The sequence below is a fragment of the Cuculus canorus genome, chromosome 13, assembly GCF_017976375.1.
Source record: "Cuculus canorus isolate bCucCan1 chromosome 13, bCucCan1.pri, whole genome shotgun sequence".
Taxonomy (NCBI): domain Eukaryota; kingdom Metazoa; phylum Chordata; class Aves; order Cuculiformes; family Cuculidae; genus Cuculus; species Cuculus canorus.
In genome coordinates this window covers 4,302,627-4,329,072 of record NC_071413.1, presented here as the reverse complement: position 1 = coordinate 4,329,072, position 26,446 = coordinate 4,302,627, and the positions used below count along the sequence as shown (strand labels likewise).

The 26,446-nt window shown below is 45.4% G+C and overlaps 1 protein-coding gene across 1 annotated transcript in view; it reads right to left on the bottom strand.

Moving 5' to 3' along the window:
- The window catches only part of ZFHX3 (zinc finger homeobox 3), a 421,065-nt gene that overhangs the window by 178,110 nt on the left and 216,509 nt on the right, over positions 1-26,446 (bottom strand). Inside the window, 1 exon segment of the mRNA XM_054078400.1 lies at positions 4,803-5,123. The gene's annotated coding sequence lies outside the window, so the exon portion shown is untranslated.

The following is a 26,446-nucleotide window of genomic DNA, read 5'->3' as shown; positions in this document are numbered from 1 at the left end:
GCGGAGCCAAGCAAACCACGCTGCCGGTTCCTCGCCTCCTTCGCTCTCCTCCCCAGGGCCGCTCGGTGTGGGGAGTCCAGCCGCCCGCATCAGCCTCCGCTGGTGAGCCCGGGGGAACCGACAGCCCTGGGGACGGATTGGGCTGCAGCCGGCGGCGCAGGTGCTGGCTCTCCCGGGGTTATTTATCCCGGGAAGCTGGTAGCGGAGCTCCGGACTCGAGCTGCTCTGTAGAAGCTTTCTTGGTGCGTTTGGGCTGGGAGCCAAAGTATGCAGTTTAAAGGAAATGTTTAATAAAGACACAGGAGCCTCAAACTGTTTATTTTTCCTCGCAGAAAGGTAGAGAGACGATGTCCCTGGAAACTGGCTGCTGGGCCAGGGAGGCCAAGCTGGGGCATGGGCTGTGTCGGCCGCAAGGCTGAGCGTGGCCTCTTGCCTCTCCCTCCCCTGACAGCCCTGGCCCGCGGGGTCATAAACCATGGGGGGAAAAGGCAGCCTATTAGTAACTCTATTAAGTCTCCATTAGTTAGGTGTGAACTCATTACCCTAATATACTTGGAGGTAGCATTCCACTTGCAGGACATTAGCACTGTAATAAGCACGTTTACCACCAGAGCTGGAGGGAGAGTGGGAGAGGAGCCCCTTGACGCCTGGAGCTGGCAGCGTGACCATGGAGAGGCTGCTTTCACCCTCACTCGCCCTGGGGTGGCTGCAGTCCTGCATGGGGCAACTCGTTCCCAACAGCAACAGCCCCCAAACCTGCCCTCGAGAACCTCTCTATGCTCCCACATGGGGCTCCTTGTCCCCAACAGCCCCCAAACCCGCCCTTGAGACCACCTCTACGCTCCCACATAGGGCTCCTTGTCCCAAACAACCACAGCCCATGAACCTGCCTTCAAGACCCTCTTTACGCTCCTGCATGGGGCTCCTTGTCCCCAACAACCACAGCCCCGAAACCTGCCCTCGAGACCCTCTCTATGCTCCCACGTGGGGCTCCTTGTCCCCAACAGCCCCCGAACCTGCCCTCAAGACCCTCTCTTCCTGCAGCAGCAACAGGGGAGACCTTGAAAAATACTCTGCTCATCCATCCATCCGATGCATGGCTGTCCCCAAGGAACAACGTGGGCTGGATGTGGCCATAGATGTGTGGGATGGGCAGAAGGGGTGGGTGTGAGGATCAGGGGATGGAGGGTGCACAGCAAAAGCTGTCAGGATGCTGGGGTGCATAACCAAAAATGGAAGGATAACCCAGGTGTGAGCACGCAGCGGCCTGGCTGCTCACTGATTTGCTGCTCGTGCTGCTCTCCTGCCTTTGCCTGACCTGGCGTTTTCGATGTGTTTGTGCTTCGTGACGGGAACTGCCTTCCGCTGTCGGCAAAGCTGTGCATGCTGTGAGGAAGTCACGGCGAAATAAATAATGAGCTTATAGGAAATCAATTAATTAATAATAGATTGGATGCAGGAGCAGGGCGTGATCTTGGTTTGCAGAGTTAGCACCGTAAAAATATGATCATATCTAGAAATGTGTGTATTTCTCTACTCCTTTTCAGTCAGGTTTTACACACCAGTGTGAGCTGCCCGAGCCAGGACCGCACCTCTGGGGCAGCAGGAGCTCCAGCACATTGTACGCCTGCTCTTCTGGATGCCCCGTGTGTCCTAGCGTAGTTTTAATCAAAATGTTGGTGAACAATGGTCTTGCTGTATTTCAAGAGTAAAAGATGTTGTGTTTGAGACAAGGAAGTTGCTACCAAAACGAAGAGGTACAGAAGCACAGAATGCCTTTCAAAGACAGCACAAAAGCAAGCTGAAGCGTATGGCCACTGAACGAAGCCGAAGCTCCTCTCAAACGGGTACTGTTTGCCCCATAGAAGACAAAGCCTCTGTGCCATCTCCTCTGTATCTTTAGTCCTACTTCAAAGCTGCACAAAAGCACAGTTCACGCAGAACTCTTCCCAAAACTAATTTTGAATCCCGTTTCCTCCTAACTAGGGCTAAACTGTACACGGTCCCTGAAAAAAAAAAAACCCAACCATTCCAGAGCACAGAAGTATGATTTAAAAATTATTTCAGGAGGAAGCATGATCTTGTTTCTAAGATCGTTGGCCAAAAAGAGTATGAAATTAATGATATTAAGTGCCTAAAAATACTCTTGAGGATCCGAGACTTGGAACGAGGGCCTGGCTTCTATTCCTAGCTTTGCCACAGACTTGCTGTCTGCACTGAAGGACTGGCGAGAGCAGTACCCAGGGTATGTTAGAAGTGCCCAAAGATGAAAGCATATGGGAGTGGACTTCAAAACTCACTCCTCTGCTTTTTGTCCTCCTTTCCTGGCCTGTAGAATGGGAACAGTACTAATTCACCATGAGGGAGGAGAGCACATAAGGCGCAATGCTGGCGTAAATTCTCCTGATGTGTTTCCAGATGCGCAGGAGTACCACGAAACCATGTCCATTTACAGTAACCACAGATCACACTCACTTGACCGTTTCTTCCTTTCCTATTTCCATGGAATTAACTCTTACAACTCAAAACATCGGCAGGTCCAAACAATTATGATTAGAAAATCAATGAGCTGCTAGAAAAGTGCTTCCTCCCTCCCAGCAAACCCAGCACCTCCTTGCACTGGCCTCCTGGTCAGTGACAGCCCTGCTAACATAAGAACGTTAAAGTCCAGTATCCTGCAAGATTCAGTACTAAATGTCTGTCTTTATCCCACTGAACAGGAGAAAAAGGCATCCTTAAAATGCAACGCTTGCTTTTAGCTGTACAAAATCCTGAAATATCCACCTTTTCATAGGTTATATTTTATCTAGGAAAATGATTTCATCACTTAAATATGATTTTATGGGTCTTTCTCACCCTGTTTTACTGTTATCCTATCAACTAAGGAACCTGTTTCTAAGTGAAATGCAATACAAAAATGGATTTAAAAGATTGTGAACGTTTCTAAAATTTGAGCAACTTACAGTTCTAGGATGCACAATGATAAAATAAAAGCCCATCAGCAAAAACTGAGCAGAACTTACTGGTGGCTTTTCTACTTAGGAAAAAGGACATCCCAAAGCTAATTTGATAGATTCTCAAGTCTCTGTAATTCCCAATGTGTCTCAGCCATGAAATAACCTTTGGCATAGTAATTTAAACTGTTAAGCAGAAGATTCAAAATAGCACACTTCAGTGATGGATGGGAAAGTTTATGCCCTGGAGTTACTCTTAAGACAGCATGGGGCAATGAGATGGGACAAAATCCTGCAGAATGAGTTCTGTACGTATCCTAGAACCCATCAGTTTTTTTCATCAGTAACGATACTCCAAGAGAAATAAAAAGGCAGGCAGTGAAAATTCCTGCTCACTCCACAAAAGGGGAAGAAAGACATTGACATTTCCATGTGTGACTCTGTCTGATGAAATCAAGTATTCAAATGACTTCTGTTTACATAGTATTTTGAGAAATAATGCTAATTTGCAGAATTGGCATCTGGGGTACAAGTATACGTACCCTGGGAGAGCACTTACAGAGCCTTTGTGAAGCTAAGTAATAAACGCTTTGTCTTCACCGCACTATTTATGGGTTGCTTGGGGGCATCCTGCTCGCTTTCTGCCCCTACCTGGGCATAAAATTATTGCAGAACTAGGTTTTAATAAGACCAACAGTAAATCTGAATGACCACACATGCACAGCTATTCCCGCTCCCCTGATCTCCGGCATTAATTATGAAGTGGAACTGTTTATACAGTACATACCACTTTCCTGACTTCTTTCTTGTTTATGTCTAAACCTTTATGGACATAAAACTTTGGAATTTGCTTTTGGAATAAAACTGCAGTTGAAGTGGCAACAACTGTGTTAGAAAACAACTTTGCTGTTGCTCCCCTGGTTCTGTGGTCACGGCAGGTTTGCGTCTGCACTGGAATGCTCTCCCATTTGAATGTGTTGTTTCAGGTCATCTCCTTGCTGTCCTGTTTGGATGGCTCGTTAGAAACTCCAGCTCTAGATGGCTCAGGGTAAATGCTCCAGATTTCCCTCTAGATTCCTTTTCTTTCCTCCCCACTTGCCACCACGTCGTGGTCTACTACGAGTGTCCCTGCACCTGGTCGGGGCAGGATTTGCAGTGCTCCTTCTGCCTCTGCTGCCAGGCTGTGATTCAGGTTGTCCTGCCTTCTTTCACGGTGGATTAAAATGGCAGCATCTCTGCTCCTCCAGCTAAAACCACTTCCCGTGCCCTCAGACTCCCACCCCACCTCACCCAGAACTTTCCTGAAAATTTCTTCTTTTACAGTAAGTTATTACAAACCCAAGAGACTTCCATCAGATGACATACACGTGTGGACACCAAAGTAAAGTAACTTATGCTCTGCAAGCACTAAATTATTCCTCGCCGCACTGGCCTGACTACCTGTTCCGTCAGGCTGTCACATTATAAATTAATATGTTGGCTGTTTGGGGCTGAGAACTCTTTTTTTCCATTTGTTCAGTAAAACAGATACTCTACACCTTGGGCACCATATAAAAATAATAAATTACTGTAGTACACAGGCAAGGTATTATTCTTGTCTTCCCTTCCCTTTATTTATCCCCTCCATCCTTTGCCTTTCCTCTGATCAATTCATCTTCCATTTACTTTCTATTTCTGTCTGCAGGTTTTACTCTAATACGTATTGCACCGATATTCCAACTATGCCACCTGCTCCAGAAGTACAAGCACAGGAGCTTTGCTGATATGAAGAAAAGGGAATCAGTAAAAACTCAACGGGAGGACAACACATAATTACTCTAAGAAAATCAAGAAGAAAATAACCTCTACCTGGTGTTGTCTCTTATGGTGACTTGGACGCCTTCTGGTTTCTGCCACACTTTCTTTACTCTTCACATCCAACACAGAAACGTGGAGACTTGATAGCCACAGGAATCAAATGGGCTTCTATACGCAGACAGGTTGGGGTGGATTAGTACATGTTTGACCCAATCTCCCTTGTAGGTTAAAACGTCTTTTAATTCTGGTGGGCTGTGTCAGGATGGGAATGAATAAACTCTCTCTTCATTTTAGTGTCCAGCTAGGAGAGGCTGAGCAGGCTGTGTGTTAAGTCTGTCCAAATTCCTTTCCTCCTTGGCAAGGTTATCCTACCTAGAAAAAGAAGAATTAAAAATAAGACTGTGTTTGGCTTCTTACAACTTTGGTTCTTCCCCCGTGTTTGTACATTCCAGTTTCCAAGGCACAGTTCTGACCTGTGTTTTAACACATAGCCCCCAAAAGCACCCTCACAGTAATGGTGAATAATTACTTATGGCAATAATTAATGCATCGTATTTTAAAAGTATCATGTGATTTTAACTTATAAATAAAATCAACAGAATTTACTGTTTGTTCTTTTAAAAAAATAAATAAGCAAAGAAGTAAAATTTAAATATTTATTGAAAAACTATATATCGTAGCCTTGTGCAGTTATTGGCAAGAGATGCAGTGCAAATAAATCCACCACGAGCTGCTGCTTCCTACGTATCCAAGCCCTGGCCTGCAGGATGCCCTGCTGTTCCAAACCCAGTTATCACAGTGTTACCAGTGTCTCCAGTCACTGCTCCAGCCCCATCCCCAAGAAAGCTTCTCTTTTTCTGGCTCAGGTACCTGTTGAGCCCTCACATCTCCTCCTTCTTTCACGGTAAGTTCTGGGATGTAACCAGAACACAACCCTACTGAGAATTTACAAACAGCAACCAAATGCTTTGCCAGGAGAGCTGGCCTGAAGGACACAGGAGAAAAGAAGATGCATGTTTTCTCCCTGTGGCTTCCCTCGGACTCCTGAACTCTCTGCAACATTCAGTGCGGTCTGTGTGGCAGGCAGCGCCTTTTCGGGATCTGAGGATCGGCTTGGTTGTTCCCAAGGTGGACATCACTAGGCCTGTGGACCTACTAAGGATTTCAGAGGATCGGCATGCCGGGCAGGCTCAGCAGGTGAGGTTAGGCTGCATGGAAGCAGAAGGTCTCCCGATTCTGGGATCTTATTTCCAACCCTCCTATTCCACATGGCTGTGCATTACTGATGGGCAGTGCTAGCAGATGGCAAAGTTCGAGCTGGGCTAATTAAACATACTGAGCTAATAACCTTCCATTTTGGGACCGGTATAATTCATAATTTAATGTATTGCTGCTGAGACATTAACCTTTCAACAACTGGCATGGTGCCCACAGCAGCCTGAGTGCTGACCATCTTTCAGGAAAATGAGTATTATTGTTAAAACAGGTATAAATCATTCATGGCTTCAGCTTTTGTGTCAAACTGTACATGAAAATAAGTAGTAGGCTGGGTAATTTATTTACCTTCTGGTGGTTATTCTTATGATTTCATGATCATATTCTGTGATTCATAAACATTGGCCAAATGCCATTCTGCTCTCATTTTACCTTTTCAATATTGCAGTTGTTATACTGATTTCCATCTTTAACAAGAGTGATGCAGAATTTCTTCATCCAGGCACAAATATAATCTCGTTTCAAGGAGGAAAAAAACTTATTTTCGGCTAATTCCACAGTATTTAACACAATTTATTGAGACTACTGACTTGTTACATTTCTGTACTGTGCTGAAAGAATTGCTTCTTTCAAGATTAGTGTATAAACACAGATCCAAAGACTTAAAAATAAAGCATCTAATATCTACAACTATATGAATAGTTTCTGGTTGAAAATGACATAGGGTGCTGGAAAGAGGAGACTGTCAGAAGTTGGAAATGTCTCAACAGCCCTGCAAAGTAACACCTCATTACTGGGATGATATTACAGACCCAGGAGACCCTTACATTGACTTTTGGGATGCTGCTGGCCGATCACATCATAGTTTGTGTCCCAAACTACTTTGTTTTCCAGTGAAAAGAGAATCAGGGCTAACGGGTCACCAGCCACCCATACCACAAAGCTTGCCTGTTGATACGTTAAATGCCTTTCATAAAGCTCCATCAATCCCAACTCTTGCTGTTTTCGTCAATAAGTAGGAATTGCTAAGATAAACTTATTCCGGACTCATAATCTGCACCCCATAGAGCAAAAGTTTTCAGACATTTTGGACTAAAAGACTACTTTGAGCTCTCAGTGTTCGGCGCATACTGGCACACCTGCTAATCAAACACTAACTGAAAACATGGCAAAGCTAAAACAAATTAAAAGCCAAAGTAAATGAGAATAAAGTCCTCAACTGTATTTCAGGTACAGATTGATCACAAACTCGGATGAAAAGAATGCCAAGTGAGACCAACTCACATTTAGGTAGTGGAACATCTGAAGAGATCCCAAATGTCCAGCCTTTTCCAGCCACCACCACTAGGAACGAATCCAGTCTTAATTATGCAGCAAACTTTATCCCAGTACACAGATACAGACCAGGAAAGATCAGATACAGAAAACACAACCATTTATTGCGTTTGCTGGTTACATTTCAACAGATTTCAACCCCCCCCCCCCAATATATCTCTGGGAAATTACAATTTACCTCATGAAGCTATGAAACAGCAACCTAAGAGCTAAGACTCCAAACAGCCTTCGCCTGCCCTCAGATATCAAATATAGTACTGAGTTGGCAGAAAAAAATTACTTCCCTTCATTCTTCATCATCTTAATTGGAAGAGTGGGTACTTAGCAGTTTTTGAAAGGAAACTTTCTGAAAATAACCAGGTTGGGGGTGATTTTCTGAGACAAAAACTTCCAAGAGATGCTTCACCAATCTTCTGGGGTTTTTTAGGGGGTAGTTTTGGGTTTTCTTTTTCTTTTATATAAATTATGGTGTCATTTAAACAACAACAACAAATCTCAATGTAACAACCTAGACCATGCCCGACAGTAACATCCATACCGCAGCTTCAAGCCCTACTTGGGGAAATCTGACCCACTGAATGGAGCAAATGGAGCCTTCTCACTATATAAAACGAACCGTGTCCCCTCAAACTCCTTTGTTTGCTCACAAAATGCATACATAAAACTTCTTTTTTATGATATCCTTTACAACTATGGGTACAACCTTGATTATATAACTGGTGCATAAACTGATGTCTGCAGAAGCCCTGTGAGAATAACTCTGAAACGAGTGTGTTCTATCCAAGTCCCACAGTGGTCTCTGACCACTAAAGTCGGTATTTTCCTGCCAGTTCTCCTTCAGATGTAGCTAGGAGGAAGCTCCCACATTGTAAAAATAAAGATCACTTCCTATCTCTTCTAATCAAACGGTGAACAAACAAGGCCGACGCTCAATCAAAAGAGGAAATCGTGTTTTTCTTCGCAGACACACTGAAGGCGAGTTTACAGAAAATTCCAAGTGGATGCTGAAGAACTAACCCATCTGCAAAATTCCTGGTTTTGAAGAAGTTAACTAAGAAATCAGCAAGAAGCCATCTGTAAGCATGGCTGTCAATACTTAGTGCACAAGACAATGCCGAGACCAGGACATTTAGGAGGCATAAGAGAATAACGGAGCAACATCAGCACGCTTAGTTCTAGGCTTCTCCTCAGTACTTCTCGTGGTCACTCACAGGACCGTGGGAACAGCGCCAGAACAACTGAAACACAAAGCATTTGAACCTACTTAAGGGGACAGCACTTCGAACCCCCCTCAGAACAGGAATTATTTGTTATATAGTTATGGTTCCCCTGCATACCTTCTATCATACTCAATACATACAGTGTTAACCTGAAAAAAAGTCTGGTTTTTACATTGACAACGATGCGGTAGACAGCCTCTCACTCCTCCAAGTGATAACCTGTCTCTGTTAATCCACACCTGCATTATTTGTGGCCCTGGCCTGAGCCAGTGTGCCTTCACCGGGGGTTTAGAGTAGTGCCATTGAACCAGATGCACCTGGATCAAAACTCCAGCAGCTACTTTTTCCACAGACAGTATAGCGTCGCTGCATTTCACTCCCTCTGCTGGCTCCATTTTATACGTCAAATGGAGTTTTTCGAGACCTTAAATTTTCTTAAGGCTGGGGTATCTCAAAGTTCACTGTTCAGACTTGTGGGTGTGCTCAGCTCCCCGCTCTACCTTGGTGCCGTGGCTGGCAGGGGCTGAGCCCTTCTGGCTCCTGTCTGGGTCACGGCATCCTGGCCTTGGTACAGGACTGAGGAGGCATCACCAGCATCCCCAGTTGCAAGTTTGAGTGGGAAGTGTGCATTTCTGGTCTAGGTTTGGTGCTCCCACCTCCAAAAACCAGCTCCATAACCGTTGGCTGCAAAACCCTTCTGTACCTACGCATAACTTCAGTCACGGCCAAGTGCCATGACAAGCCATACGCACGCTGCCAGTGCCTCTTGGCTTTTTGTACCTTCTAGAGAAAACCAGAGTACATTAAAGCATCTCTGCTGGATGCTGCTCTACAGTGTGCACCCGGAGTTTTATCCCATTTCCATGTGATATTGATCACTCCTGATAGCACGACACTCACTTCAGCGAAGGGCTATGACTGCTCTCTCTCCCAGGAACAATTAAGCAGTACTTCTGGTTCATCCTCCCAGAGATACCTCTTGCTGTTTACTCAGTATTATTTTTACTTCTGCATGGATAACGGCACAACAGGAAAAATACTTCTTTTGAGTGGTCAGAAGCGGCAACATTGGAAGACATACGCTGTCCTTGTCAGCAGAGGAGCAGAGAATGCCACCGCCAACTTCTTCAGCTGTTTCTCCTAGCTAGCCAACATCGTTTTCATCCTGTTTGGATTAATCCTCGGCCAAGCAGGGACTGTTTGGGTGGACACCCAATGGAGATGCATGCCATAGGCTCGCTGAGGACTGCAGCAAGCTTGGTTGCCCCTAACTCCATGTTTTGTGGAAAGAGAGGACTTGCAGTAGCCAATAACATAAAGAAGAATTATGCTCTTTATACTCATCTCACAAGCCGTGGACTACCACTACACAGAGGTCAGTCAGCTCCTCCTGCCATGACTTTGGGGCTCATAAGAAATATGGGGAAAAACTTTTCAGCAGGGCCTGTAGCGATAGGACAAGAGGTAACGGTTTTGAACTAAAAGAAGATAAGTTTAGACTAGATTTTAGGAAGAAATTCTTTACACTGAGGGTGGTGAAATGCTGGCACAGGTTGCCCAGAGAGGTGGTAGATGTCCAATCCCAGGAAAAATTCAGGGTCAGGCTGGACAAGGCTCTGAGCAACCTGATCTAGTTGAAGATGTCCCAGCTCACTGCAAGGGGGTTGGACCGCATGACCTGTACAGGTCCCTTCCAACTAAACCATTCTATGATTCTATGACCTGGAAACCCACTAAAGCTCCTGAAGAGTAAAGAAATTCAAAATACACAACAACTATTATAGGTGCATAAGAATTTTTTTCTTCTTGTCTATATTATTTTCAATATTATTTGCTTCCTCTCTATAGTCCCTGCGGAAAAGGAAATGTATGACAATCACAGTCCTTTTCTCTACAGACTGACACGCATTCTGCCGAGGGAAATGCCCTTCAAATACAGTCTTTAGGAAAAAACAAATTTGAAAAATAAAAACTTTAACATTTTTTAGAAACACAGCTCTCACATTTCGAACAATGCAAATGCCAATAATCTGTGGGTGCATGTTAATGCTGCCACGGCTCTGTGAAAAGACCCGCAAAGTCAAGTGCTTCCTCCGTGCTCTCAGGCAGTCAGTGAGGACCACCAGCCCTCTTGGGCAATGCTCACTGCCGCAGCCACGCTACCCAGAGGTGTTCTTATGCAATTTTCTACTTTCCAGTAGACACGTGACTTTTATGGCAAGAGTTACTCCCTGTGCAGTTCCTGTCTGAAATGTCCTATCCAAAGTATTCAAAACAAGTTTCAAACAAACCAAGCAACTCAAGCTCCTGCATTTAGGCAGATACTATCATTACTTTTCAAGTGAGAAAAAAGAGGTAATTTTTCTCTTTAAAGAGGGGCAGAGGCTGCAAGGATGCAGGCACTGAGCATCCTTGGTGATAATTTAAAGCTAGGAAGAAGCGTTAAAAAAAATCAGATATAATAGAGGCTCTATATTGGGCATGACCTCTCCTCCCGAACCATTAGAGCTTTTTGCCAGGCACACATCAAACCTTGCCACAGAAACTAATCTTGTACCTCATTGTTCAAACTCAAACACTCGTCCGCAGCTATTTTAGATTCCTGATTTTCAGTGTTTCTTCCTCAGTAACGGATCAGGCTGCAGACTCCAAACCAAAGCAAAAGTTGCTTTCTACACTGTGGTTATAAGGGAGTTAAAGTTCAGGTCTCTAATTGCTCTCTCGAGGCCTTATTACTTGTTGATTAGGTCCTTTTGGGAGTGGCATCAAACCTATAATAATAAACACTCATTTCACTGGGAAGTTGGTAGCTGCCGTAGCAGCCACGCAGCCCTTCTGCCTCTGTCACCGGCACAGGTACCAACCAACCAGAAACGGTGTTTGTGACTCCTCCGAGAGGCATGCTGGGCTGGATGTATCTGATCTACTGGATTGCTTAGCTCTTGGGTTAAGAACTGCACCTTCACTTTTGGCAAAGGGTTCTGTGAGTGCTCCTCTCCTCCCTTCAAGCCTACAAAGCTGCCAAGCAGGGTCTGGTGCGTATACGTGGTGTGAGTGTGGCTGTGCAAAGACGTCTATGGGGATTCCCTCAAAACGGTTCCTACTTTACTAAATGCCGGCAGTTCTGGGAACAGCAGCAAGTATAGAAGTCAGATTGCCAGTCAGTTTTGTGGAGAACCCTCCTACCGACTTCCATAGCACTTTATCTCCGTGTTATGTTATGGCATCCAAACAGGACAGGTGGCCTGAAACCTGTGTGCTCCACGCTTCAGCAAAATAATCTGATGTATCAGGATGCTGAACGTTTGCCGGTATTGACGTAGTTTCTATGTCAATAGAAATAAAAATATAGCCTGTTGGGCAGTAAGCCTTCTCCTGCAAGTACAGTGTGGCTCCCATCCAGCCCCCCAGGAGCTGCCGGGTCGGGGCTGGCTCTGCCGGAGGCTGCTGTGTCCTGCCGGAGCGCGTGGGGCTCATGGGAACATGGTCCCTGGACACCAAAATGCAACAGAAGAGCTGCTGCTGGTAAGAAGTTGCGACAGGACAGCCTCAAGTCTCCTACTGCCCATCCTCATTTATAATCAGCGCCTATAGTCTTAATTTTCCAAACCACTAAGTTCTCCTAACTATAACAGAACGGTCTGAGGTGTAATTTTCAGCCGAGGCCCTTTGAAAGTATTAGGATAGACTGATTTTTACAGCCTGGATTTCAGAAGGGACGGGGAAAATAACACAAGCTCATATAATGTCGGGCAGGAGAGAAGTCGCTGTGAGTGTCTGATCTCGGCAAGTCCCTGAAGCAGGGCACCGGGTCTCCTTGAAAACCCTCTGTAATGAATTAGCCTGAAGTAAAAGTAGGTGTTTATCTCAAGCCGTTGCCTCAAACAGCCGGCTACCTGTTGGAAGAGGGGTCTGATCGATGCAAACTAAGGCAGCCATGCGTGAGCTGTTACACAGTGGTTAGTATTGATCAGAGCTAACGGCTGCCGATAGGAATGTGGAGCGGACTGACAGGCAGAGAAGAGGGAAGGAGGAAACGGCCTTCGCTGGTGGCAGACGTACAGAGGAAAGCCGATAAAAAGTCAATTCCACTTAACTGAATGGCTGCTAACTAAATATTTTTGGGCCAGAGCCTTCCCTGATAGCAGCTGGAGCGTCTCTGCTCCGGAACTGAGACATCAAGCGAGCGTGGCATCGACGGCTGAGATAAGAGATGTTCGTGACGGCTGGTGGAGCAGCAGAGCCTGAGAGCCTGCAGGCCAGCCCCGCACGCCGAGCCGCCACACCGGCTCCGTGCGCCAGCCCTGGGTGCGGGCCCTGCTACAGCGCCTGCCTCCAGCACCACTGGCTCTTCGTGATGGGAAATGAGGATGACATGGGATGGGTTCATGGAGCAAACACGGCCAGTACTTAAATACCTACTTCACAGAGAGAAAGCAATAATTTGATTTCAGCCCCTTGGCCTTGAGATCCCAGTAAGGACCGCTGTGAGAGTCACTTGCTGGGCATGGAGAATCAGCACAGATTTTCCAGCTCCAGCCTCTGCCGGCTGGAGACGCTTCTCAATGCCAGCGTGGGACCAGCAAGCACCACACAGCCCATTTCAAGTCTTGAATGTATGGAAAGTTTCAAGAGTCTTGACTTACTAAAAGTAGTTTAACTTAAAGTTGGTAAATGCTGTGTGGGCTTGTTTGGGTGGCAGTGCTGTTTCTGCTGGAAACTGCCAGCTGACACCATTGTGTTCATGCTCCCATTTTCCAGTCCAGAGATGCCTGTGCACTGGGAAGGACTTTAGAATTCAAGATACACACATAATGGTTCTCTAAATGATGCACCGCGTTATGAAAACTTACTGTATGAAAGGCGCTCAGAAACACGGTGGCATCACCCCATGTAAAGGAGGAGGCCGAGGAGCTCTCCTATAGCTGTCTGCTTCCTCCTCAGCACTTTAGGACAGCTTACGGTTGTCTTCCTCTCCGAAATGCCCACATCAGTGCTGCTCAGAGGTCTGTCACGCGGTTTGATCATGCGCTAAGAGAACACAAAGCCATCAAGAATTGTTTTTCCCAGGCCCAATACGTGGTTTTTAGACTATGTTTCAGGCCAACTTTTAGTGGACTGGATCCATGCGTAAGGCACCTAATATAAAGTAATTCTCCAGCAGTTTGATTAATAGGGTCATAGCCATAGCTTCAGTTCAGGTTCAACCTTTTTAAAGTTTTATTATTTTACAGAGTAATAAATCAGGACGGCAGGAAAAGACAGATGTAGGAATGTCCCTGTCTACCCATCTGTTCATGAAGACAATGGGTCACAGGATAATGGCTTCCAGCGTTGGGGGAGCTGATATTGGAAAATCTACTGGAGAGGAGTTTGTAACACAGCCAGCACTGCCCTGAGGAAGGAAGGGGAAGCTGGAAGCCGGTTAGCATGTCCTACAGCGCTGGAGTATTGACAAGAGAGGGAGCAGGTCACACAGCTAACTAGGATGAGATGTCTCTCTGCAGACTGCAAGAGAAAAGGCAGCCCTGTGACACTGCCAACTATCCCAAAATAAAGTGGGTTGCTGCCCCTTCTCATGCAGCAAAGGAGTCCATCCCTATCCTTCCAGCACCAGTTGTGGGTGATGGATGAATACAGATCACCACACAGGTCCTTAATGAGCTGAGTATTTTGGTGATGGAATACAGCTCCGATATCATCATAGGAGACTACAGCTTAAAGAAAGAAAAGCCAAATCTTGTAGGTCCAGTGCAGACCTCAAAGAGGAGAAAGCAGAAGCTTTGCAATTCAGTTTGTGGGAAGTGATATAGATGATACAGATGGAGAAAGCACGGAGGTGTTCTTATGAGATTAAAAAAACAAGAGAAATAATTGTAGAGGTTCAATTTCTGATGAAGCTGATGGAGAGCCTACAGGAATACCAACTTACACAGGAAGGGGAAGGGCAGGAGGTGATGAACTTGAAGCTTGACTTTTTAGGAAGGAGGGATGGAAAAGAACAAGAAATCTGAAGGGATAAAATAGACAAATCAAATACTAAGAAAGACTGTTACGCAGTGTATTTTATATGGACTGAAACGTGTGGGACGGCAAGAAGAAGTGACTGTGCTAACCAGAGCCAAAGACGACAGGCCTTTGGAAAGGGGGTTTTATTATTTGAACAGAGAATGATCAAATCATTCAGAAATTCCAGAACTGGAATTCGGCTTTGGTCATATTAAGTTAAAAACTCCATGGGAAAGTAACAAAACCCGTAATGAACGTGCTTTGCTTCTGGTACCGACTGGTTTGTTACATGCAATGCAAATCTAGGGATAGCGCATATAGATGCAAATAAATTCATATGTAACGTAGTGAGAACAAGTCAGGCTAATGTTTGAAACCTTTGTCCTATATTTATAGCTTGCTTATTATGTTGCAGAGCAAAGCAAGTTTTATATAGAACAAACATTTCACTGTTTTCCATCTTCCTTTAACAGGATTTAATTTTACTTTTAAATTTTAATTAGTTCCATGAAGGGCCCTGGCATTCTCAATAACAAATTATTTGTCATTATAACTCAAAGACCATTAAAAGAGGTACAAGTCATAAATCAGGAACCTGATTATCAAAATACTGTCAACAGCTGGACTCTTCATATAAATGTATTTGCATTTGCATAGGTCAATATTTTAGGTATTTGTAAATAAAACAAAGCTATCGTCCTCATTTCTATCACTGCCTTACTTACACTATTAAAGGTATTTGGGTTTCATGCTTTAAAACCTTATACTTACTTTTATATTAATTTAAATAAATGTTAAGTGTGAGATTTAGGCTGCTTTCTGACAGTGAACCTTTAACTACACAGTAAAGGCACGGGCACAGGTAAAAAACTGTCTTCAGGGCACACAAACCACTTGCTGGACAAACAGTAAGACGATTTAGCGAAGAAATCGGTTCTATATTTCAGTATGTCTTTCCGCTAAATACTATGCAATTCAAAACTGAATTGAAATCCCCATGTTAAGGCACAGCCTATCGCATTCTGCTTTCTTACCAGGCTGCATCCCTATACTGCGTTATATTGTTATGTTTTAGAGCTGACACGGTACAGGAAAAACTAATGAAATCTATTAGACTTACAGTACAAAAGAGGAGAGATTTCTAAGAAATACTGCACAAAAAAAGCACAGATTAAAAAAATGGAAGCAGCAAAGAGCAGCAACTATGTGCCACAAAAAGATAAATACAAAAAGCTCAGCTCTCTCTTATAAGACACCCACAGTCTCCATCTGTCATCTCAACCCTTCCTCTCCCAACTGTTCTTAAATTAAATGAATGTGCCTAATGGGAGATTTTCTCATGAAAGCTTATGAGAGTTCATCCAAAGACAAATTAAAACAATGCAGTATAATCATGCAATTCACCTCTCTAACAGGTTGCCTGGCTTCAATGCGCACATTTACAAAAGGAAAAAACAACAAGATGACACCCAAATAAAAGAAAAAACAACTAAAGAGCAAACCTTTCATTGACTGACGCTGATATATGTGGAAGTCGCTCTCTGCAACCATTCTCAGAGTTGTGTAGCTGAGACTAAAGGTTATTTAAGTCTGTGTAAGAAACTACTGTACACATCTGATTTAATGATTTTGTTCTTTGTAGGCCTTGCAGTTCGAACATGTCCGGAGGGATCAGCAATGCTAAAGCAATATATTATTTTGTCTTCATGTAAATAAAGATAACTTGGGCTACTAAGGCTTAACTGTTTTTAAAACATATTTTCCTACTCATCACTTATGATTTTAGTTGCTTTTAACATCCTGTCTAGGATGAATAACATGTCCAGACTTTCAATTTTCACTACTGTTTCTGGTCAGCTTAATTTTGGGATTGTTGTGTAGTAACATAAATCTTTAGTGTTTGGCTCAAATGCATTTTGTTTCTATCACCTGTAGACATATAAGCAAAATGGTAATGAAATATTTCTATTAACACCTGGTCTAAAGGAAAAAAAAAACTGAAAAGGAAACAGATCTCAAATGTGGACACCATCACCTGTCAGTACCTTCTGAATAATAGGTCTTAATTTCCTCTATACTTAACCGTGTTGCTCTTCGAATTCACAGCAGATATTCTGGTATCAAATGGGTTGTTTGCTTAGCCAACAGTCCCACTAAATCTAGATTTAGCTGCACAAAGGAATTTAAAAGAAGCCCCCCCTGCTATCCCAGAGAAGCTCCCAATACCAGGGATAGGTAGAGGCTGGAAGCGCCTTGGCTGAAGGCTGCGTGGTTGGAGCATCGCTCCTCAGTGGCCATGCCCATCACTACAAGCAGGTCCTTGGCCAAGGCAGTGCTCAAGAGCATCCTCACCTGCCAGGGAAACAACCAGACAGCCACAAACGGCTGCCACAAAGCCAGTTGAGTAAATCAAGGGCTTCGTCTTCTGCCATCCCTACTCCAGCCCTCTGTTGTGCTGCTGCCTTCCCTTTCTCTGGGACTCAGCAACTGACTGCAGTACTCGCTCAAACGATGACTCCCCTTGGATTTCTTTCTCTCTTGCTTTAATATCTCTTGCTCCCTCCTTGGTCTCTCACACTCTTTGCATGCTTTCTGCATTCATCCTCTTCATTACCAAAGTCACTCGGACAGCAAACAGTAGCTCAGAGCCTCCTCAGATTCCCTGGTTCCTGTTGATTTCTCTATGTGCTCTTTCACAGTTTCTTCTATTGAAGTCCCTCACTGTTGTACTTAAACACTGTGAGTGACAGAAATCCAATGCTGACCACTTCATTATCTGCCGACCTTGTCCCTCTGGCCTCCTGCCCCTCCATCTCTCTTGGGCAGTTTGCCCTGCATCGCAAGTCCTTGTTAAAGGTCAGGACCCCAAACCATCAGAATTGGTCGTGTTGTTTTACTGTATCACCAGAGAAATCAGGCCTGTCGGATCTCATTAAAGCCCTATTTATGGGTGGAACACCACTCCTGGAGCAGGATGAGCTGCTACCTTTGAAACACAATCTTCACCAGATCCGATCAGCATCTCGCAGGGATTATATTCCACCAGTCAATCTCTCATAATCGCTCCCACCCTTATTGGCATGGCTACTGGTGTCCCTGCATGAGAAAGGAAATCCTCTTAAACAAATACTCTCCACGGGAGTAAGACTCCGCTTCCCCATGAAAAGGCGCAGGATCCGGCCTCTCGGAGGACAGGTGGCCACCCAGGGTCATGTGGAGAAGCCCGATCAATAAGCCCAGTGCACTGCGCTGTTATTCATGTAGCAGCTACTCATAGAGACATTTCATACTTAATATAGTGCAAATGATGGAAAAGTGTTAACGGATCCTCTCAACGCGCCTTTGGAACGAGCAGGGACCTGTCACCACTGTGCTGGAGCAGGGAAGTGACGTGACTTCCTGAGCATGACATTGCAAACCAGCGGCAGCACTGAAAGTATAATTATTCCCAGCCTTATAAGAACTTCTTTAAATCATGACTCTTATTACCTTCTTCTCTGACATCACTATTAAAATGGAGAAAACCTTTCCCTCTAAGCTTGCACCACAGTTTAAGACAGTCATGGTAACGCTGGCATTGCACTAAGGAAGATGTTATCAAGTGAGTCAGATGGTAAATAACATTTTGTTTCATGTGTTTATCGAGTGTCTTAAAGAGAGTTTCAGCGTGGCTATGGATTGCATTGATAATTTCCCCAGTGCACAATGCAGAAAATGATGCAAAACCATTACATGAATTCTGAAGACAATGAGAAATCTCAGCAGCCTCAATGAGAATACATCAAAAAGTAAACACCAAGACTAACAAAAACCACAGGAATAGCATTAAGAACCAAATCATATCCAGAAAGAAACAAAGGGATCTCCGTACAACGTGACAGGATGGGGGGAGGCAGCATATTGAATTCCCAAAATGTAGGTGTTTCACTTAAAAGAAAGATTTGTAACGATTGCCTGTTCGCCACATGAGCTCCAAGTTGTGCCCTACAGGGTCACGTCATGATTCTTCTGTAATGCCTTTATAAGGTTTTAGCATCCTTTGCCTGAAACAACTCTACCTCGTGAGCTGATGTTCCTCCTGTTCAGGGATACAGAAGTTCAGCTGATGTGCAAAGGAAGATGCCATTGCTGTTAAACCCAACAGAACATAGATGGAAAAGGAGTGATCATTTGAGGAAAGAGGGGCTAAACCTCTCTGGACTGAGGAACCGTAAAGGCAACCAAGCCTGGAGGAAAGGTTTGGATGAGTTTTGATACCACCTTGTTGGGGTTTTTATGTTAAACTTAATGCCTAGAAAGAGGATGAACTTAGATGATGTACGGTGAGAGGATTATCTTTGTGTAGCAGGCTGGGGAAGGCACGGCTCGCAGGCGGTCCACGGTGGAATTTTAAAAAATCCTTCTTCAAAAAAAGTATAAAAAAAGGAAAAACTAAGAAATCCTCAACTAGACGGAAAAAAGAGAAGATCTTAAGAAGTTTAACAGACAGCCCTAAAACCAAAGCATGTAGGCTCAATATAATTTATTAGAGTGGCAAGAGAAGGCAGTAACTCTAGAGGAACAGCGAAGTTATCCACAAGGAGATTTACTAGGAGCTCAAAAACCCGAGAACGTGGTCCAGATTACAAAGGAATACTGTGCCTACTGTGCCTAGTTCTGAGCCAGGTAGGTGCATTTGCATTTTTAAGAGGATGTGTAAAAGAGAGACACGACATACATGAGGGGTGCAGTAGCAAATAGCCTTAATGAAAACAAGCATACATTCTACTTCAGATTCTCAGGCAGGTTCTGAGAACTAAGAGAATGAGCTTACAACAGATATGAAAAAGCCAGAAGATCTGCTTTCAGGTTAGGTCACTAATTCTGATATTTTTGCATCCATTTGGGTCAGCAGGGTCACAAAATATGACCTTTCCATTTTGCAAAGTTTCTTCTAAGTCATTCTCCTAAGAGCCTCTTTAATCTGTTCTTAACCAGAAACAGTGGGACTATCTCAGTTGGTCTCCTTTTACATTTTCATGCACATTTACAGACGCTTACTGAAAAGAGGTATGATTTTCAACAGGAATAGAAGAGCTAAATTAGGCTAAAGCATATTTTAATTTCATTCAATACAATTTTTGCTAATATATACATATATTATTGAAAATAATTGAAAATGTACGTATATTATATCTGTCATTGTTTAACATTCCAGTATTTGCTTAATTAACAATGCCTTATAAGAACAAGTTACTTTAGATGATGAGGAGCGTGTTTCCTTTGGATGTTATAGAAGAGATACCTCTTCTACTCCAGGAGAAGCTCAGCGTGGGCTGTTAGCTGCAGCTCCCTTTCTCCGTGTGGCTGCAGTGAATTTGCTGCTTGACTGCAGCACTGAAACTCTCTGTGAAGTCCAAAGCAGAAAGAGAGTTTGAAAGGCAAACATGATCCGTGATCAATATCCTAACAAATCCAAAGGCAACCCCAGCTCCCAAAGGGTTAATCCAGAGGAGGGAAAAAAAAAAAGCAACCACATGTTTAGGGGGCTAATGTGTTTATTGACGGGGAGGCCTTTAAGTCCTCAAAAGGGAAAAGCTTAGATAGACAAGTGACAGGAAGTTCAAGCCAGCCAGCCGGGTTTGGGTGGAATGTGGGTATGTTTTCCAGCTGACTTACTTTTTGGGCTCCCGAGCTTGTCCTCCCGCAGTGGGTCTGCACCTGCCCAGAGTGGAGCCAAGCCTACCTTGGAGCAGGGATGTTCCCAGCACAGCGAGCATTTGGGCTGTTCGGCACGGACCAACTGCAGGCACCTAAACCCAGCAAAAAGATGGTGGGCTGGTATCCATCCAGTGTGCACCAGCGCCTTTCATCGCATTCCAATCGACTCTGATACTAGAGTGTGTTGTACCTGTCCATCAGAATTCCGCACTTGAACTCCGGATGCTCGTGCTAATTTCTATAGAGGTGTTCTGTAACGCACAACCAAGCACAGCTGCGCTCCGCACCTCCACTTCACAGCTTATGCACGTCAGCACATCCATCCCAGGGCATTGGCAGAGCTGCCCCCAAGCCTGGTGGACACCCCTAGCCAGGACTGCGCTGAGGAACTGTGTTGGACCACCTTAACTCCCTCGCGTCCATCCGCTGTGGCTGCACGGTCAATGCCAGGGTCAGGGGTCGGGTGTCCTCCTGCTAATAGAGTGTACGCCAACATTGTCCTCAAATTGCTGGAGTGAAGGGACAATGCCCACCTCCTGCCGCTGGCTGTACCCCGGGGGAGGGGGTATCGGCTTTATTGGAAAACTGCCAGGCCGGGAGGTGATGGAAGTGGCTGATAGCAGCTACAGAGGGTTTGATTGCTGCCGGAGAGCCAGCTGGCTGGTCAGAAATACTCTGAAAGGCACTTCATTGACCGACCCCACCGAGCTGACTATCAATAGCTGGGTTTTCCTCACTTGATGAACCTCAGCCCTGTTTGCTAGCCAGGAGTCTGCTGGTGTGTGGCCAGCTCTGGGCTGGCCTTTCCAGCCCGGTCAAAACCTCCCGGTGATCAACTCAGTGGCGTTCAGCTCCCCACCGCATGACAGCCGGAGCCTGTGCCCCGGCACGAGCATCCTGCAGCCAGACCAAGGGCGAGGGAACTGTGGATTACATACGGCGCCTTCTGCCCCGTTTGACATGACTTTTAAAAACCAAGAGAAATTACTAGATGAGGAGGCGAGAAACACTACCAGACTTCAGGACAACAGTAAGATCAGCATTTTTATAAATGTACCCATTTTGATCCATCTCAGGCCATAGTGTGCACCTAATTCAAGATGTGACTGAAAGCGTCAGTAGATTTCTCCGCTCTTCTGATGACAAACACCTCTGATTGCGGGTATCAGAGCTGCTAACATAAAGATGTAATGATGGTGTATTCATCATGGATTTCTAAGACCTGCCATGTTGGGAAAGTATTGTAACTGCTCTAGATACATCACATTTCTACACCAGTTAAGAGATTATAAGAAGATAAATTAAATTAATGGTCCATCTAGCCAATATCCTGTCATCAACAGCGACCAGTGGCAAAGCCCTGTAGGCAAGAGTATGAAATAATTGAGCAGACACTGATGCTCCCCTAGAAGTCACCAACAACTTATGATTAAAGGACTTTCTGAACTACAAGTTGTCTTCCACTTTTCAGTTGTCCTTGATGGATTTTTTTCCCATCAAGATCTTCAGTTGCTTTTTGGATCCATGTACCACCAACACCTCTAGCCTCACGGAAGAGTGCAGCATAACTTTGTCTTGAGTGAAGAAATAGCTTAATTTCTTTGTCTGCTTGTTTTAAGTTTCTGTCTGCAGTTCTCATTTGATGCCCCCTCATTCTCATCCCAGGACAGACAGCAGACAGGCAGTCCCTATTTGCTTTGTCCTTTAAATTACATTTTTACAATGGTCACTGCATTGCATGCCGGTATTTTCTTCCAGACTGGTGGGCTCTCACCTGTTCCTTACTCTCCCCGTGCCCAGAAGCTGTCCCCTGTCCCCTACTCCGAGCACCCTTCTTGCACTCTTCTCAACTTTCCCCCATTCTCTTATACCTTTTTTTGAGCTAAGACCAGAATTGTACACATTATTTAAGAGGCAGCACATGAGAGATGTATACAGCGGTGCAATGATCTTTATGTTTATTCTCTATTTCTCGCCTAATAATTCCTTACATTATTTGCTCTTTCGATTATTGCTAAGCACCGAAATGATACTTACAGATAACTATTTATTGTAGCCCCAAGATCTCCCACCTGAGTGCCACACTGTGTTGCCTCATCCTGTCTTGCCATTTTTTAAAGGGCATTCCAGGTTTGATGGCTGCTATGGAACTGCACGTTTGATAATCTGCATTTAACTTTGGGACTACTGTGCTGTATCACGCTGTCAGAAGCCCTTGCAGCTCTGCTCCAGCACACAGAGATTATCAAGAGATGCCAGTGTCCCAAGTGCCTATTCAGGATAAATACCCTGGAAAATTGTTCCCTACAGGCCAGGCAATCTGGTTTGGAATAGACACGAGGAGGCGTGTGAAGAGCGGCACCGCCGTGGCCTTGGAGAGGAGAACGGGTACGATACATGCCGGCACCACCAACAATGAAAGGTGTATTTCCATACCTGCATTTGAGAACTATTTTCCTGAACACAGAAACCCTTTAGTAACTTTGTGTTAGTGCCAGTACCTAAAGACACTTGGGATCTTACTACTTCTTAGCTGCAGACAGAAGAGAAGTCAGATCATGTAAGATGCTCAGGATAAAATGACTGATAAATGAGATAGGAATGACTTCTGATTTCTTATTTTTTATCTATTGGTATCTGTAAGCCTCACGAACCCCAGAAGAGAGGGGTCACAACGCATCCCAGCACTGCATGGACTGGTTGGTCGGGATGAAGGTGACTCCAGACAGACCCCTTGGGACAACCAACCCTATTTCCTCTGCCAAGGCCGGCGAGTGGCTCTGCGAGACAGTGAGAGCCGCTCTCAGCTCTGCAGACTACGTGCACAGCTCTCCTGGTTTTACGGCATTATATGGTAACTCGGTAGTCCGGTACAAATCCAAGCAAACAGGATATCAGCTACAGACGCTTTAGGTTTGATCTTTCCTGCACTGGTTAAATCAGCACCGAGTCCCCTGGAAATATAGACACCACATCAACATACAACCACCTGAAACAGTTCTCCCACAAATCAAGGCTGAACTGACAGGCAAGCAGGCTTCGAGCGAGACCCCAGCTGCAGGCTGAACAATGCCTCCATCGTCCTGGGAGAGAGGGGAGCAGCAGAGAGCGGACGCCCTGTCGGCACAAGGACTCCCACAGCCACCGGTAAACCAGGTTCTCAGCCACCAAAGGCTTCCAACAGTCAGAGCTGCTCCTGCTACACCTTTCCAGCAGTTGTGCTGGATGCAAGAAACTTTTAACTAGTTCTGTAGGGGAGAGCATCAGCCTGCGAACGAGGCTCTGGGGGCTCTGCCAGAACACGGGACGGCGGCTGTGATCCTGTGCTGTGCACCACGCTACACGGAGACGGGACGAAGAGTTCCCTCCTGCAAATTCCCAGCCTGGGAATGGGTGGAGATGCGGTCTGAGCAGCGAGATCTGCCAACGGACTCACTGGGCAATAGGAGCGAGTTTAGTTTCAAGACTTATTAGCTCAATATCAAGATTCTTCGTACTGTTCATGGGTTGAGGTTTTTGATTGACCGAACTATCAAAGGAGATGCCATGGTTGGTTCCTGCGGCTCAGGCTTCTCCTTGCCTCCATTTGCATATTCAAGGATCGCTGCCGATGCCTGGCTGTCAGAGATGGTGACAGTTGTGGGGGTTTTTTAGCTTTATCAAGGGGGATTATTTTTAACCCAAATTATTTTGCATTGTAAATGTTTAAATCCACATCAAATCCAGATTAATGCATAAAATAGTCCAAGAGGGTATTTACCGGGGGAAAAAAAATAACAATAAATCAAATTATTATGGGTAGCTCCCATCTGAAGTGTTTTACAAAGGCGAAAGTCTAAGATTTTGGCTAAAATACCATGTCAAGGAGAAGATTCAAATAAACCTCTCTGCAAAATGGCCGAAGTTTACATACAAACTGGAACCCTTAGTACTTTTTCACAACATGACTGGAATTAATAATGCAGATAAATCCTAAATAAATCAGGATTAGTGTTAACTACGTCTTGAGGTTTAATACGCTCTACGAAAATGAAAGGGGGCCGGCGGGGGAGGAAGGAGCTTTGCCTTAAACCTTGCCCACGAGCGAGCAGAGCGGTGCCTGGGGAGGAGGGCAGGGGCGTGGGGTGCGCGGGAGCCCCGAGGAGCAGCCGAGCAGGGCAATCAAAGCGCCTCTAATCACTGCTGCTCCGGAGATGTGTTCAAAGGATCTTGTCTGGCCACAGGCTGCTTAAGGTCACAAGTGAAATGCAGTTGCAGGGCAGGGGGAGGGGTGTCTCGGATTTTTGGACAGCCGGGCTGTTTGGATCTGTTTTCAGGAGGTCAGCCGGATTGCAGTATTTTACCGTCTTATCAGCAAAAAGATTAAATTTCCCTTCGTGGTTAAAGAGCTCAGCCCCACTCTGAAGGAAAATATAAATAAAACTGCCAACACAATCGCCCTAAGTAAAACCGGCCGCACTGTGCCGCGCTCGCTGCAAAGCCTGGGGAGCTGCTTCCCGGTGACCTCTGCACCGCTGGCCGCTCTGGTGGGATGTCACTAACATCCTCCTCCTTCTCCTCCACGGTGTTTAACCACTCGGCGGGTCCAGGGAGAAGGGTTAAAGCTGTGAGTAAGTGAGTGAGAAATGAAGGAGTGATGCTTGGCTTTGTTGCTTGCAAAGGCACAGGTCACTCCTGCCGATGGCCCCCTGGCTCTCCGGGGCTATTGCACATGGGACTGAGGACCATCCCTGTCCTCTCCTCCATGTGCTGGATGAGGCCAGGACTGATGAAAATCTCTCACTCTCTGATACAAAAGCCGATTTTAAGTTTTTAAATTCTTTTTCAAAGCCACAGAGGAGTAGAAAAATGCTTCCCGTGTTCACTTTGCTTCCTGGGAATTCACTCTGTCCCTGCCCGTTCCTGCTCTCTTGCACGTCTGTGTACAGACACCGTTTGCTCTGGGCTGCCCTGCATTGTTCAGGTGTGAGACTGGGCTGAAAAGTCTCAGAAATTGGTAGCGTTTTCAGAAATCTCATCTCCCATCTGTTTCCTGCTCCTTGTTTCAGCACTTCCTCAGCGCCCACACCAGCTCTAAGGCTCAGAAGAGACGAGGGCCAGATTCTCACCTGCCTTGTGCAATGGCTGATAACTGACACCTGTGCAAAACAGCCATAAAGGCTTCAGAAGAACCACCCGTCACACGCTGCTCCTGCCCTCCCTCTTCACTCTGCCCCGATGCGTACGGCCAGCGCATAAAACAACGCAGTCCTTATGGAGCTGGGGCTGGAGCCACAAACTGGAAGGTTTTGGGGAGACCTTAGTGCAGTCTTCCAGTACTGAAAGGAGCCTACAGGAAAGCTGAGGAACCACTCTGCAGAGCTCACAGTGGCTCAGGACACTCATTCTTGGGAGTACACGTTACCACCACGTAACGCAGAAGACCTCTGTTTCCATGCCATACCACCACCACCCCCCATTCATCCCCAAATCCCTTCCTTTGGCTAACATTGATGTTTAAGCAAGCACATGCAGGTACCGTAGTGTGTCAGCCCAAACCAACTCATTCATCGCTCAGTTCTAAGAAAATAAGTGTATTAAGGTCAATCTCAGAGCCATGAGATCTGAGCCTGGGTTCCAGCACCCCTGACTTCTACTCAAGACAGACCGGTGCTGCCCCAGCCCTCTTCCCTGTGCCTTCTGCCGTTTCTTATGGAAGAAGAGAGCAGAGCTGCCACGTCCCGCCTGGGCACCCGCTGCTGCCTTTCGCTACAGCCAGCAAATCCTCCGCAGTTCCAGGGACCTTAAGGCTGGCTTTGCTGGTTGCAGAAAAAAGCTTCTGGAGGTTTTCCCAGGAGTCTCAATGTAAACGTTCAGAAGCCATGGGATATTAACAGAGAATAGAAGCTATTTTATTTATACTGTGATGTTTAAACATTTAAGTTTTGCTTTCAGCCATTTCCACTACGAGAAAAAAAAAAGAAGAGAAAAAGGGTGGGAGGTCACTGAGAGATGGATGCAACGTGTGCCACATCCATCGCCAACATTAGAATGAATTCAATGCTGTAGGGACCTAAGTACAAGCAGCCAAATCTGGCCGTGTGCCTTAAAAAACCACATAGTACTATTCCTGTGTGTTTGAAAAGAGTGAACTTCCCAACCCTAAAGACACCTGTGTGGAAGAGGGGCTGGAACAGAAAACCTGAAAACCTTCTCTGAAAACTGGTGGGCATCGAA